The following is a 12,903-nucleotide window of genomic DNA, read 5'->3' on the forward strand; positions in this document are numbered from 1 at the left end:
GCTTCGAATGTGAACAGACCACTGAAAACCAGTATTGCATTACTTCGACTTTCAGCAGTGGTGTAACGAAAGCCTGCGTGGAGTGCAGATTCAGATGAATTCCAGATTCCCAGTGAATGAATGGAACATCCTGTAGTGGAGATTACAATGATTTCTGAAGGCTGGGTTGTGTGCACAGGAAAATGAGGAGCAAAACAGGTTGAGTGGATAGCCAATTGAACAGCACGACTGCGAACATGAACAGGCCTCTGAAAACCAGCATTGTTTTACTTGGACATTCACAAGTGGTGTAAGATAAATCTGCAGGTAGTGGAGATTCAGTTGAATTCCAGATTCGCAGTGAATGAATGGAACATTCTGTAATGGAGATTGCAATGATTTCTCAAGTCTGGATTGTTTGGACATGAAAATGAAGAGCTGACCACAGTTGTGCGGATACCCAGTAAAAAGCAGGGCTTAGAGTGTGAACAGACCGCTGAAAACCAGCATTGTGTTACTTGGACATTCATAAGTGGTGTAATGAAAGCCTACCTGGAGTGCAGATTCAGATGAATTCCAGATTGGCAGTGAATGAATGGAACATTCTGTACTGGCGATTCCAATGATTTCTGAAGTCTGATATTGTGGAAAAGAAAATGAAAGGCTGACCAGGTTTGAGTGGATAGACAATTGAACAGCACACTGCGAGTGTGAAAAGGCGGCTGAAAACCAGCATTGGATTACTTGGTCATTCACCAGTGCTGTAATGAAAACCTGCCTGGAGCGGAGAGTCAGATGAATTGCAGAATCGCAGTGAATGAATGGAACAGTCTGTAGTGGAGAGCCCAATGATTTCTGAAGGCTGGTTTGTGTGGAGAGGAAAATGAAGAGCTGACCAATATTGAGTGGATAGCCCATTGAACAGCACTTCTGCGAGTTGAACATGCCTCTGAAAACCAGTATTGAGTTACGTGGACATTCACCAGTGGCGTAACGAAAACCTGCCAGGAGTGGAGGTTCAGAGGAATTCCAGATTCGCAGTGAATGAATGGAACATTCTCTAGTGGTGATTCCAATGATTTCTGAAGGCTGGGTTTTGTGGACACGAAAATGTAGAGCTGAACAGGGTGGAGTGGATAGCCAAATGAACAGCACGTCTCTTAGTATGAACAGGCCACTGAAAACCAGCATTGGCTTACTTGGACATTCACAAGTGGTGTAACGATAACCCGCCGGGAGTTGAGAGTCAGATGAATTTAAGATTCGCAGTGAATGAACGGAACATTCTGTGGAGGAGATACCAATTATTTCTGAAGGTTGGGTTATGAGGACAGGAAAATGTAGAGCTGAATAGGGTTGGGTGGATAGCAAATTGAACAGCACGGCTGAGTGTGTTAGCAGGCGGCTTAAAACCAGCATTGTCTTCCTTGGACATTTACCAGTGGTGTCACGAAAACCTTCCAGGAGTGGAGACTCTGATGAATTCCAGATTCGCGTGATTGAATGGAACATTCTGTAGTGGTGATTGCCAACATTTAGGAATCTGGATAGTCTGGACAGGATATTGAAGAGCTGACCGATATTGAGTGGATAGCCAATGAACAGCACGGTTTCGAGTGTGAACAGACCACTAAGAAGCAGCATTGCATTACTTGGACATTCATCAGTGGTGTAACGAAAGCCTTCCTGGAATGCAGATTCAGAGTATTTCCAGATTCACAGTGAATGAATGGAAATTTCTGTAGTAGAGATTCCAATGATTTCTGAACGCTGGGTTGTGTGGACAGGAAAATGAAGAGCTGACTAGGTTTGACTGGATTGCCAATTGAACAGCAAGGCTGTGAGTGTGAACAGCCGCTGAAAACCAGCATTGGATTACCTGGCCATTCACCAGTGTTGTTAGGAAAATCTGCCTGGTGTGGAGAGTCAGAGGAATTCCAGATTCGCAGGGAACGAATGGAACACTCTGAAGTGGAGATAAGAATGATTTCTGACGGCTCGGTGTGTGGAAGGAAAATCAAGAGCTAACCAGCGTTCACTGGATAGCCAATTGAACAGCACGGCTGCGAGTGTTAACACGCAGCTGAAACCAGCCTTGGGTTGCTTGGACATTCACCAGTGGTGAAACGAAAACCTGCTGGGAGTGGAGAACAAGATGAATTCAAGATTCGCCTGAATGAATGAAACATTCTGTAGTGTAGATTGCAATGGTTTCTGAGGTTTGTATTGTCTGAACTGGAAAAAGAAGAACTCACCAGTGTTGAGTCGCTAGACCGTGAACAGCACGGGTTCGAGTGTGAATAGACCGCTGAAAACCATCATTGCGTTACTTGAACATTCAGCAGTGGTGCAATGAAAACCTGCCGGGAGTGGAGATTCAGATGAATTCCAGATTCGCAGTGAATGAATGGAACATTCTCTAGTGGTGATTCCAATGATTTCTGAAGGCTGGGTTTTGTGGACACGAAAATGTAGAGCTGAACAGGGTGGAATGGATAGCCAAATGAACAGCACGTCTCGTAGTAAGAACAGGCCACTGAAAACCAGCTTTGGCTTAATTGGACATTCACAAGTGGTGTAACGAAAACCTGACGGGAGTTGAGAATTAGATGAATTTCAGATTTGCCGTCAATGAATGGAACATTCTGTGGAGGAGATACCAATTGTTTCTGAAGTTTGGGTTATGTGGACAGGAAAATGGAGCTGAAGAGGGTTGAGTGGATAGCAAATTGAACAGCACGGCTGAGAGTATGAGCAGGCCACTTAAAACCAGCATTGGCTTACTTGGATATTTACCAGTGGTGTCACGAAAACCTGCCGGGAGTGGAGATTCAGATGAATTCCAGATTCGCTGTGAATGAATGGAACATTCTGTAGTGGAGATAACAATGATTTCTCCAGTCTCTGTGGTGTGGACAGGAAAATGTAGAGCTGGCCAGGGTTGAGTGGATAGCCAATTGAACAGCACCACTGCGCTTGTGAAGAAAACACTTAAAACATTGGGTTACTTGGACATTCAACAGTGGTGTAACGAAAACCTGCCGGGAGTGGAGGTTCAGAGGAATTCCAGATTCGCAGTGAATGAATGGAACATTCTCTAGTGGAGATTCCAACGATTTCTGAAGGCTGGGTCGTGTGGAAGGAAAATCAAGAACTAATCAGGATTTAGTGGAAAGCCAATTGTATAGCATGGCTGCGAGTGTGAACATGCAGCTGAAAACCAGCATTGGGTTACTTGGACATTCATCAGTGGTGTAAGGAAAACCTGCATGGAGTGGAGAGTCAGTTGAATTCCACATTCGCAGTGAATGAATGGAACATTCTGTAGAGGAGATTCCAATGATTTCTGAAGCCTGTGTTGTGTGGACAGGAAAATGAAGAGCTGACCAGGCTTGAATCGATAGCCAAGTAAACAGCAGGGCTGCGAATATGAACAGGCCGCTGAAAACCAGCATTGGGTTACTTGGACATTCAACAGTGGTGTAATGAAAACCTGCGTGGAGTTGAGAGTCAGATGAATTCCAGATTCGCAGTGAATGAATGGAACATTCTGTAGTGGAGATAACAAAGATTTCTGAAGGCTGGTAGTGTGGTGGGACAATGAAGAGCTGAACAGGGTGGAGTGAATTGTCAATTAAACAGCACGGCTGCGAGTATGAACAGGCCTCTGAAAACCAGCATTGGCTTACTTGGACATTCACAAGTGGTGTAATGTTAACCAGGCGGGAGTGGAGAATCAGATAAACTCCAGACTCGCAGTGAATGAATGGAACATTCTGTAGTGGAGATTGCAATGATTTCTGAAATCTGGATTGTGGGGACACGAAAATGAAGAGCTGACCAGTGTTGAGTGGATAGCCTGTAAAAAGCCTCGGCTTCGAATGTGAACAGACCACTGAAAACCAGTATTGCATTACTTCGACTTTCAGCAGTGGTGTAACGAAAGCCTGCGTGGAGTGCAGATTCAGATGAATTCCAGATTCCCAGTGAATGAATGGAATATCCTGTAGTGGAGATTACAATGATTTCTGAAGGCTGGGTTGTGTGCACAGGAAAATGAGGAGCAAAACAGGTTGAGTGGATAGCCAATTGAACAGCACGACTGCGAACATGAACAGGCCTCTGAAAACCAGCATTGTTTTACTTGGACATTCACAAGTGGTGTAAGATAAATCTGCAGGTAGTGGAGATTCAGTTGAATTCCAGATTCGCAGTGAATGAATGGAACATTCTGTACTGGAGATTGCAATGATTTCTCAAGTCTGGATTGTTTGGACATGAAAATGAAGAGCTGACCACAGTTGTGTGGATACCCAGTAAAAAGCAGGGCTTAGAGTGTGAACAGACCGCTGAAAACCAGCATTGTGTTACTTGGACATTCATAAGTGGTGTAATGAAAGCCTACCTGGAGTGCAGATTCAGATGAATTCCAGATTGGCAGTGAATGAATGGAACATTCTGTACTGGCGATTCCAATGATTTCTGAAGTCTGATATTGTGGAAAAGAAAATGAAAGGCTGACCAGGTTTGAGTGGATAGACAATTGAACAGCACACTGCGAGTGTGAAAAGGCGGCTGAAAACCAGCATTGGATTACTTGGTCATTCACCAGTGCTGTAATGAAAACCTGCCTGGAGCGGAGAGTCAGATGAATTGCAGAATCGCAGTGAATGAATGGAACAGTCTGTAGTGGAGAGCCCAATGATTTCTGAAGGCTGGTTTGTGTGGAGAGGAAAATGAAGAGCTGACCAATATTGAGTGGATAGCCCATTGAACAGCACTTCTGCGAGTTGAACATGCCTCTGAAAACCAGTATTGAGTTACGTGGACATTCACCAGTGGCGTAACGAAAACCTGCCAGGAGTGGAGGTTCAGAGGAATTCCAGATTCGCAGTGAATGAATGGAACATTCTCTAGTGGTGATTCCAATGATTTCTGAAGGCTGGGTTTTGTGGACACGAAAATGTAGAGCTGAACAGGGTGGAGTGGATAGCCAAATGAACAGCACGTCTCTTAGTATGAACAGGCCACTGAAAACCAGCATTGGCTTACTTGGACATTCACAAGTGGTGTAACGATAACCCGCCGGGAGTTGAGAGTCAGATGAATTTAAGATTCGCAGTGAATGAACGGAACATTCTGTGGAGGAGATACCAATTATTTCTGAAGGTTGGGTTATGAGGACAGGAAAATGTAGAGCTGAATAGGGTTGGGTGGATAGCAAATTGAACAGCACGGCTGAGTGTGTTAGCAGGCGGCTTAAAACCAGCATTGTCTTCCTTGGACATTTACCAGTGGTGTCACGAAAACCTTCCAGGAGTGGAGACTCTGATGAATTCCAGATTCGCGTGATTGAATGGAACATTCTGTAGTGGTGATTGCCAACATTTAGGAATCTGGATAGTCTGGACAGGATATTGAAGAGCTGACCGATATTGAGTGGATAGCCAATGAACAGCACGGTTTCGAGTGTGAACAGACCACTAAGAAGCAGCATTGCATTACTTGGACATTCATCAGTGGTGTAACGAAAGCCTTCCTGGAATGCAGATTCAGAGTATTTCCAGATTCACAGTGAATGAATGGAAATTTCTGTAGTAGAGATTCCAATGATTTCTGAACGCTGGGTTGTGTGGACAGGAAAATGAAGAGCTGACTAGGTTTGACTGGATTGCCAATTGAACAGCAAGGCTGTGAGTGTGAACAGCCGCTGAAAACCAGCATTGGATTACCTGGCCATTCACCAGTGTTGTTAGGAAAATCTGCCTGGTGTGGAGAGTCAGAGGAATTCCAGATTCGCAGGGAACGAATGGAACATTCTGAAGTGGAGATAAGAATGATTTCTGACGGCTCGGTGTGTGGAAGGAAAATCAAGAGCTAACCAGCGTTCACTGGATAGCCAATTGAACAGCACGGCTGCGAGTGTTAACACGCAGCTGAAACCAGCCTTGGGTTGCTTGGACATTCACCAGTGGTGAAACGAAAACCTGCTGGGAGTGGAGAACAAGATGAATTCAAGATTCGCCTGAATGAATGAAACATTCTGTAGTGTAGATTGCAATGGTTTCTGAGGTTTGTATTGTCTGAACTGGAAAAAGAAGAACTCACCAGTGTTGAGTCGCTAGACCGTGAACAGCACGGGTTCGAGTGTGAATAGACCGCTGAAAACCATCATTGCGTTACTTGAACATTCAGCAGTGGTGCAATGAAAACCTGCCGGGAGTGGAGATTCAGATGAATTCCAGATTCGCAGTGAATGAATGGAACATTCTCTAGTGGTGATTCCAATGATTTCTGAAGGCTGGGTTTTGTGGACACGAAAATGTAGAGCTGAACAGGGTGGAATGGATAGCCAAATGAACAGCACGTCTCGTAGTAAGAACAGGCCACTGAAAACCAGCTTTGGCTTAATTGGACATTCACAAGTGGTGTAACGAAAACCTGACGGGAGTTGAGAATTAGATGAATTTCAGATTTGCCGTCAATGAATGGAACATTCTGTGGAGGAGATACCAATTGTTTCTGAAGTTTGGGTTATGTGGACAGGAAAATGGAGCTGAAGAGGGTTGAGTGGATAGCAAATTGAACAGCACGGCTGAGAGTATGAGCAGGCCACTTAAAACCAGCATTGGCTTACTTGGATATTTACCAGTGGTGTCACGAAAACCTGCCGGGAGTGGAGATTCAGATGAATTCCAGATTCGCTGTGAATGAATGGAACATTCTGTAGTGGAGATAACAATGATTTCTCCAGTCTCTGTGGTGTGGACAGGAAAATGTAGAGCTGGCCAGGGTTGAGTGGATAGCCAATTGAACAGCACCACTGCGCTTGTGAAGAAAACACTTAAAACATTGGGTTACTTGGACATTCAACAGTGGTGTAACGAAAACCTGCCGGGAGTGGAGGTTCAGAGGAATTCCAGATTCGCAGTGAATGAATGGAACATTCTCTAGTGGAGATTCCAACGATTTCTGAAGGCTGGGTCGTGTGGAAGGAAAATCAAGAACTAATCAGGATTTAGTGGAAAGCCAATTGTATAGCATGGCTGCGAGTGTGAACATGCAGCTGAAAACCAGCATTGGGTTACTTGGACATTCATCAGTGGTGTAAGGAAAACCTGCATGGAGTGGAGAGTCAGTTGAATTCCACATTCGCAGTGAATGAATGGAACATTCTGTAGAGGAGATTCCAATGATTTCTGAAGCCTGTGTTGTGTGGACAGGAAAATGAAGAGCTGACCAGGCTTGAATCGATAGCCAAGTAAACAGCAGGGCTGCGAATATGAACAGGCCGCTGAAAACCAGCATTGGGTTACTTGGACATTCAACAGTGGTGTAATGAAAACCTGCGTGGAGTTGAGAGTCAGATGAATTCCAGATTCGCAGTGAATGAATGGAACATTCTGTAGTGGAGATAACAAAGATTTCTGAAGGCTGGTAGTGTGGTGGGACAATGAAGAGCTGAACAGGGTGGAGTGAATTGTCAATTAAACAGCACGGCTGCGAGTATGAACAGGCCTCTGAAAACCAGCATTGGCTTACTTGGACATTCACAAGTGGTGTAATGTTAACCAGGCGGGAGTGGAGAATCAGATAAACTCCAGACTCGCAGTGAATGAATGGAACATTCTGTAGTGGAGATTGCAATGATTTCTGAAATCTGGATTGTGGGGACACGAAAATGAAGAGCTGACCAGTGTTGAGTGGATAGCCTGTAAAAAGCCTCGGCTTCGAATGTGAACAGACCACTGAAAACCAGTATTGCATTACTTCGACTTTCAGCAGTGGTGTAACGAAAGCCTGCGTGGAGTGCAGATTCAGATGAATTCCAGATTCCCAGTGAATGAATGGAATATCCTGTAGTGGAGATTACAATGATTTCTGAAGGCTGGGTTGTGTGCACAGGAAAATGAGGAGCAAAACAGGTTGAGTGGATAGCCAATTGAACAGCACGACTGCGAACATGAACAGGCCTCTGAAAACCAGCATTGTTTTACTTGGACATTCACAAGTGGTGTAAGATAAATCTGCAGGTAGTGGAGATTCAGTTGAATTCCAGATTCGCAGTGAATGAATGGAACATTCTGTACTGGAGATTGCAATGATTTCTCAAGTCTGGATTGTTTGGACATGAAAATGAAGAGCTGACCACAGTTGTGCGGATACCCAGTAAAAAGCAGGGCTTAGAGTGTGAACAGACCGCTGAAAACCAGCATTGTGTTACTTGGACATTCATAAGTGGTGTAATGAAAGCCTACCTGGAGTGCAGATTCAGATGAATTCCAGATTGGCAGTGAATGAATGGAACATTCTGTACTGGCGATTCCAATGATTTCTGAAGTCTGATATTGTGGAAAAGAAAATGAAAGGCTGACCAGGTTTGAGTGGATAGACAATTGAACAGCACACTGCGAGTGTGAAAATGCGGCTGAAAACCAGCATTGGATTACTTGGTCATTCACCAGTGCTGTAATGAAAACCTGCCTGGAGCGGAGAGTCAGATGAATTGCAGAATCGCAGTGAATGAATGGAACAGTCTGTAGTGGAGAGCCCAATGATTTCTGAAGGCTGGTTTGTGTGGAGAGGAAAATGAAGAGCTGACCAATATTGAGTGGATAGCCCATTGAACAGCACTTCTGCGAGTTGAACATGCCTCTGAAAACCAGTATTGAGTTACTTGGACATTCACCAGTGGCGTAACGAAAACCTGCCAGGAGTGGAGGTTCAGAGGAATTCCAGATTCGCAGTGAATGAATGGAACATTCTCTAGTGGTGATTCCAATGATTTCTGAAGGCTGGGTTTTGTGGACACGAAAATGTAGAGCTGAACAGGGTGGAGTGGATAGCCAAATGAACAGCACGTCTCTTAGTATGAACAGGCCACTGAAAACCAGCATTGGCTTACTTGGACATTCACAAGTGGTGTAACGATAACCCGCCGGGAGTTGAGAGTCAGATGAATTTAAGATTCGCAGTGAATGAACGGAACATTCTGTGGAGGAGATACCAATTATTTCTGAAGGTTGGGTTATGAGGACAGGAAAATGTAGAGCTGAATAGGGTTGGGTGGATAGCAAATTGAACAGCACGGCTGAGTGTGTTAGCAGGCGGCTTAAAACCAGCATTGTCTTCCTTGGACATTTACCAGTGGTGTCACGAAAACCTTCCAGGAGTGGAGACTCTGATGAATTCCAGATTCGCGTGATTGAATGGAACATTCTGTAGTGGTGATTGCCAACATTTAGGAATCTGGATAGTCTGGACAGGATATTGAAGAGCTGACCGATATTGAGTGGATAGCCAATGAACAGCACGGTTTCGAGTGTGAACAGACCACTAAGAAGCAGCATTGCATTACTTGGACATTCATCAGTGGTGTAACGAAAGCCTTCCTGGAATGCAGATTCAGAGTATTTCCAGATTCACAGTGAATGAATGGAAATTTCTGTAGTAGAGATTCCAATGATTTCTGAACGCTGGGTTGTGTGGACAGGAAAATGAAGAGCTGACTAGGTTTGACTGGATTGCCAATTGAACAGCAAGGCTGTGAGTGTGAACAGCCGCTGAAAACCAGCATTGGATTACCTGGTCATTCACCAGTGTTGTTAGGAAAATCTGCCTGGTGTGGAGAGTCAGAGGAATTCCAGATTCGCAGGGAACGAATGGAACATTCTGAAGTGGAGATAAGAATGATTTCTGAAGGCTCGGTGTGTGGAAGGAAAATCAAGAGCTAACCAGCGTTCACTGGATAGCCAATTGAACAGCACGGCTGCGAGTGTTAACACGCAGCTGAAACCAGCCTTGGGTTGCTTGGACATTCACCAGTGGTGAAACGAAAACCTGCTGGGAGTGGAGAACAAGATGAATTCAAGATTCGCCTGAATGAATGAAACATTCTGTAGTGTAGATTGCAATGGTTTCTGAGGTTTGTATTGTCTGAACTGGAAAAAGAAGAACTCACCAGTGTTGAGTCGCTAGACCGTGAACAGCACGGGTTCGAGTGTGAATAGACCGCTGAAAACCATCATTGCGTTACTTGAACATTCAGCAGTGGTGCAATGAAAACCTGCCGGGAGTGGAGATTCAGATGAATTCCAGATTCGCAGTGAATGAATGGAACATTCTCTAGTGGTGATTCCAATGATTTCTGAAGGCTGGGTTTTGTGGACACGAAAATGTAGAGCTGAACAGGGTGGAATGGATAGCCAAATGAACAGCACGTCTCGTAGTAAGAACAGGCCACTGAAAACCAGCTTTGGCTTAATTGGACATTCACAAGTGGTGTAACGAAAACCTGACGGGAGTTGAGAATTAGATGAATTTCAGATTTGCCGTCAATGAATGGAACATTCTGTGGAGGAGATACCAATTGTTTCTGAAGTTTGGGTTATGTGGACAGGAAAATGGAGCTGAAGAGGGTTGAGTGGATAGCAAATTGAACAGCACGGCTGAGAGTATGAGCAGGCCACTTAAAACCAGCATTGGCTTACTTGGATATTTACCAGTGGTGTCACGAAAACCTGCCGGGAGTGGAGATTCAGATGAATTCCAGATTCGCTGTGAATGAATGGAACATTCTGTAGTGGAGATAACAATGATTTCTCCAGTCTCTGTGGTGTGGACAGGAAAATGTAGAGCTGGCCAGGGTTGAGTGGATAGCCAATTGAACAGCACCACTGCGCTTGTGAAGAAAACACTTAAAACATTGGGTTACTTGGACATTCAACAGTGGTGTAACGAAAACCTGCCGGGAGTGGAGGTTCAGAGGAATTCCAGATTCGCAGTGAATGAATGGAACATTCTCTAGTGGAGATTCCAACGATTTCTGAAGGCTGGGTCGTGTGGAAGGAAAATCAAGAACTAATCAGGATTTAGTGGAAAGCCAATTGTATAGCATGGCTGCGAGTGTGAACATGCAGCTGAAAACCAGCATTGGGTTACTTGGACATTCATCAGTGGTGTAAGGAAAACCTGCATGGAGTGGAGAGTCAGTTGAATTCCACATTCGCAGTGAATGAATGGAACATTCTGTAGAGGAGATTCCAATGATTTCTGAAGCCTGTGTTGTGTGGACAGGAAAATGAAGAGCTGACCAGGCTTGAATCGATAGCCAAGTAAACAGCAGGGCTGCGAATATGAACAGGCCGCTGAAAACCAGCATTGGGTTACTTGGACATTCAACAGTGGTGTAATGAAAACCTGCGTGGAGTTGAGAGTCAGATGAATTCCAGATTCGCAGTGAATGAATGGAACATTCTGTAGTGGAGATAACAAAGATTTCTGAAGGCTGGTAGTGTGGTGGGACAATGAAGAGCTGAACAGGGTGGAGTGAATTGTCAATTAAACAGCACGGCTGCGAGTATGAACAGGCCTCTGAAAACCAGCATTGGCTTACTTGGACATTCACAAGTGGTGTAATGTTAACCAGGCGGGAGTGGAGAATCAGATAAACTCCAGACTCGCAGTGAATGAATGGAACATTCTGTAGTGGAGATTGCAATGATTTCTGAAATCTGGATTGTGGGGACACGAAAATGAAGAGCTGACCAGTGTTGAGTGGATAGCCTGTAAAAAGCCTCGGCTTCGAATGTGAACAGACCACTGAAAACCAGTATTGCATTACTTCGACTTTCAGCAGTGGTGTAACGAAAGCCTGCGTGGAGTGCAGATTCAGATGAATTCCAGATTCCCAGTGAATGAATGGAACATCCTGTAGTGGAGATTACAATGATTTCTGAAGGCTGGGTTGTGTGCACAGGAAAATGAGGAGCAAAACAGGTTGAGTGGATAGCCAATTGAACAGCACGACTGCGAACATGAACAGGCCTCTGAAAACCAGCATTGTTTTACTTGGACATTCACAAGTGGTGTAAGATAAATCTGCAGGTAGTGGAGATTCAGTTGAATTCCAGATTCGCAGTGAATGAATGGAACATTCTGTACTGGAGATTGCAATGATTTCTCAAGTCTGGATTATTTGGACATGAAAATGAAGAGCTGACCACAGTTGTCTGGATACCCAGTAAAAAGCAGGGCTTAGAGTGTGAACAGACCGCTGAAAACCAGCATTGTGTTACTTGGACATTCATAAGTGGTGTAATGAAAGCCTACCTGGAGTGCAGATTCAGAAGAATTCCAGATTGGCAGTGAATGAATGGAACATTCTGTACTGGCGATTCCAATGATTTCTGAAGTCTGATATTGTGGAAAAGAAAATGAAAGGCTGACCAGGTTTGAGTGGATAGACAATTGAACAGCACACTGCGAGTGTGAAAAGGCGGCTGAAAACCAGCATTGGATTACTTGGTCATTCACCAGTGCTGTAATGAAAACCTGCCTGGAGCGGAGAGTCAGATGAATTGCAGAATCGCAGTGAATGAATGGAACAGTCTGTAGTGGAGAGCCCAATGATTTCTGAAGGCTGGTTTGTGTGGAGAGGAAAATGAAGAGCTGACCAATATTGAGTGGATAGCCCATTGAACAGCACTTCTGCGAGTTGAACATGCCTCTGAAAACCAGTATTGAGTTACTTGGACATTCACCAGTGGCGTAACGAAAACCTGCCAGGAGTGGAGGTTCAGAGGAATTCCAGATTCGCAGTGAATGAATGGAACATTCTCTAGTGGTGATTCCAATGATTTCTGAAGGCTGGGTTTTGTGGACACGAAAATGTAGAGCTGAACAGGGTGGAGTGGATAGCCAAATGAACAGCACGTCTCTTAGTATGAACAGGCCACTGAAAACCAGCATTGGCTTACTTGGACATTCACAAGTGGTGTAACGATAACCCGCCGGGAGTTGAGAGTCAGATGAATTTAAGATTCGCAGTGAATGAACGGAACATTCTGTGGAGGAGATACCAATTATTTCTGAAGGTTGGGTTATGAGGACAGGAAAATGTAGAGCTGAATAGGGTTGGGTGGA

This window comes from Sorex fumeus, unplaced genomic scaffold, assembly GCF_029834395.1.
Source record: "Sorex fumeus unplaced genomic scaffold, SorFum_2.1 ptg000114l, whole genome shotgun sequence".
In the NCBI taxonomy this organism is placed as follows: Eukaryota; Metazoa; Chordata; class Mammalia; order Eulipotyphla; family Soricidae; genus Sorex; species Sorex fumeus.